Source organism: Pteropus alecto, unplaced genomic scaffold (genome assembly GCF_000325575.1).
Source record: "Pteropus alecto unplaced genomic scaffold, ASM32557v1 scaffold16, whole genome shotgun sequence".
Lineage (NCBI taxonomy): Eukaryota > Metazoa > Chordata > Mammalia > Chiroptera > Pteropodidae > Pteropus > Pteropus alecto.
In genome coordinates, this window is record NW_006438867.1 from 1,927,207 (window position 1) to 1,930,979 (window position 3,773).

The following is a 3,773-nucleotide window of genomic DNA, read 5'->3' on the forward strand; positions in this document are numbered from 1 at the left end:
AAGCACAGCATCTGGTGGATTGCGTGCTGAATCTTAACAGGTGGCCCCGGAGGGACACAGGCTAGGGCGGAATTTGGCCTGCAGCTGAACCCCTCAAGACTATACTGTGGGACACCTACTACACAAAGCCACACTAATAAGACTGAGAGACTTAAGAGCTTTGCTTAGTACATAGAAACAGACACAGAAAGGCAGCCAAAATGGGAAGACAAAGAACCAGCAACCATATGAGAAAACAGAACAGAGATCCAGGAATAATGGAGTCAAGCAATCTAACAGATGCAGAGTTCAAAACACTGGTTATAAAGATGTTCAATGAACTTATGGGAAGTATAGATGAATTCAATGAGAACTTCAACAAAGAGATTAAAAAAACATAAAAATAGAAATGGAACTTATAAAAGGGAACCAGTCAGAAATGAAGAACACATTATTTGAGATGAGAAGTATGTTAAATGGAATAAACAAAGTGAACAAAGAAGAGAATCAAATGACCTATATAGAGGATGGGAAAGCCAAGGACACTCAATGAGAATGGCAAGAAAAAAGAAATAAGGAATATAATAATAATTTAAGGAGCCTGTAGGACACAATTAAATGTAAAAATATCCTTGTCATAGGTGTACTGGGAGAAAAAAAAAAAGACATTGAAGAGCTATTTGAAGAAATCATGGAAAACTTCCCTCATCTGGTGAAGGAAATAGACATACAACCCCAGGAAGCTCAAAGTGTCCCAAAACCTGGGAATCCAAAGAGGCATACCATAATTAAAATGCCAAAGGTTAAATACAAAGAGAGAATCTTAAAAGCAGCAAGAGAAAAGCAGTTAGTTATCTGCAAGAAAGCACCCATGAGACTGGCAGTTGATGTCTCAAAAGAAACTATGCAGGACAGAAGGGCTTGGCAAAAGATATTCAACGCAATGAAAACCCAGAAACTACAACCAAGAATACTTTATCCAGCAAAGCTATCATTTAGAGTTGAAGGACAAATAAAGAGTGTCTCAGACAAAAATAAACAAAAGAAATTTATTGTCACCAAGCCAATATTACAGGAAATATCAGAGGGACTTCTTTAAGAAGAAAAAACATGTATCAAAAACAGGAATAAAGAATGGTAAAAACCACGTTCCTATCAAAGAGTACCTCAAATAGAAAAGAATTAAATGCTCAAACTAAAGGATGGAGTGGCTGAATGGATAAAAAAAAACAAGACCCCTACATATGCTACCTACAAGAGACTCACTTCAGATTAAAAGGAAGGGGATGGAATAACATATTGCTTTGATGGACCTAGAGTATATTGCGCTGAATGAAATGGGTCAGATAGAGAAAGACAAATATCACATGATTTCACATACATGTGGAATCTAAAGAATAAAATCAACAACAACAAAAGCAGAAATGAACTCATAGATACAGAAAATACTTAGAGGGATACTAGATAAAAAAGAGATTGGGAGGACAAAAAAAGGCAAAGAGATTAAAATGTACAAATAGATAGTTGCAGAAGAGACATGGTAATGTAGAATGTAGCATGGGGAAGAGGGTTAACAATTTTGTAATGAACATATAAGGGAAAGAAGGGTCCTAGATTTAGTGGGATGATCACTTTGTGAGTTATGTGGATCTCTGATCACTATGCTATACAATTGAAACTGCTATATTATTGTATGCCAACTATAATTGAAAAAACTCATTTAATTGTACAATGTGAATACAAGCAACTAATTGTCAATTATATTTCAATAAAGACAAAAAATATTTCTTCTACTATGTTATAGAAATTAATCTTTCTCATAACCACATTTTCTGGGGGAAAAGTAGACTAGTTAAGAGTAATAATTCTTAATGTAAAAACAGCTTCTGTATGCCTATTCCTCTCACGGTCTTCCTACTGTAAGACTATTAGACTTGAATCTCACCTGTGAGATTATAACATTTAGGCAACCCAAAACATTTAAGAAACTGACTTAAGGAGATTGAATTAAACATGGCATCATAAGAGACATTCCCAGATATTTCCCTTTGAAATAACAATAAGCTGAACACCTAAAACTCAACAAAAATCACCCAAACTGCACACAAGCATGTCTGAGCGTGGAGTCTGCACATAAGAGCTATCACAGAACCCCGGATGTCAGGTGGTGGACTGGGAGGAACAAAGAAGCTGCCTCTCGCCGCTGGAGCTCACTATAGGAAGAGGGGGAGGGGAGAAGGAGCAGTGAGTTCCCAGAACAGCCCTGCCTGAGAGTGCTGTGAGATCCACACGGCCTTCAGCAGGGCTCAGTCATCAGGGCAGAAGGCAGAGAAACAAGGACAGCAGAAAAGAGGGGATGGCAGAAAAACACAGTTGTCTTTTACCAGCTCCAGTCGCAAAACTAAGGATGACCCGCAGCCCTCACCCACCAACACATAAGGCCCCTTCCCCCATATGCTCCGAGATGGAACACTTCAGAGCCCCAGGGGAATCTGAGCGAACGCTACCTAAACCATCGCTAACACTGACAAGAACTGAGACTGAGGGTAGCAAGCATGATTAAACATCTATAAGGGAAAAAAAGACATTATTAACACTTTATATAAAGCAGAGATCCAAGAGGCTTAGACACCACCTATTGGAAACCAAAAGAAAAACATTTTATTTGCAACAGGCTTAGAACAATTATATAAAATCTTCTTTCTGGACAAAAAAGAAAGAAAGCAGAACACACTTCCATTAATGCCCAGGTGGAGAAATAGTCCATTAAACACCATGAACAACCAAGGTGACAAGGCATCTCAGACATAGAGAGAAAGATCTCCAGAAAACAAGCTTACAGACATAGAAATATACGACTAAATGACAAAATTCAAGATGGTACTTCTGAAAAAACTCTGTGAGATCCGAAACAAATCATATCAATAATTCCAGGAATTGAAAAAGCAACTAGATGAGCAGAATGAATTCTTTAGTAAGGAGATTGAAACCTTCAAAAAGAACCAAATAGACCTTCTGGAGATAAAGAACACAGTGCAAGAGGTGCAAAATGAAATAACAAGCTTGAGATATAGAGTCAACCAAATGGAGGAAAGGATCAGTGATATCAACAACAGAAATCTAGAAATAAATCAGAAAAGAAAGGAGAGAAAACAAAGAATGAAAAATAATGAAAAAGAAATACAAGAACTAGCTGATACCATCAGGAGAGGAAACATAAGAATAATGGGAATTCTTAAAAGGGAGGAAAAGGAGCAGGGATTAGAAAGCATTTTCAGACAAATAGTTGACAAAGATTTCCCAAATCCAAGGAATGAGCTGAGCCTGGAATTCAAGAAGTCAATAGAACACCCAATTATCTCAACCCAAAAAGTCCTTCACCAAGACACATTGTATTAAAATCATCAAAAATCAACAACAAAGACAGAATTCTCAGGATAGCCAGGGAAAAGAAGATGGTAACCTATAAAGAAAAACTCCTTAGATTATCGTCAGACTTCTCAGCACAAATCTTACAAGCCAGAAAGAGTGAAATCAAATATTCAAACTATTAAATGAAAGAAACTACTCGCCAAGAATAATGTATCCAGCTAAGCTCTCCTTTAGATATGAAGGAGAAATAAAGGCTTTTCCAGACATAAAAAATTGAGGGAATTCTCCACTACGAGGCCTGCACTACAGGAAATTCTGAAAGAGGTCAGCTCAACTAAAACAAAATGACAAAAAAAAAAAAAAAAACCATAATTAGGAGTAAGCTGACTAGCAGGCTGATAAAAGCAGAATAGGGAATTATA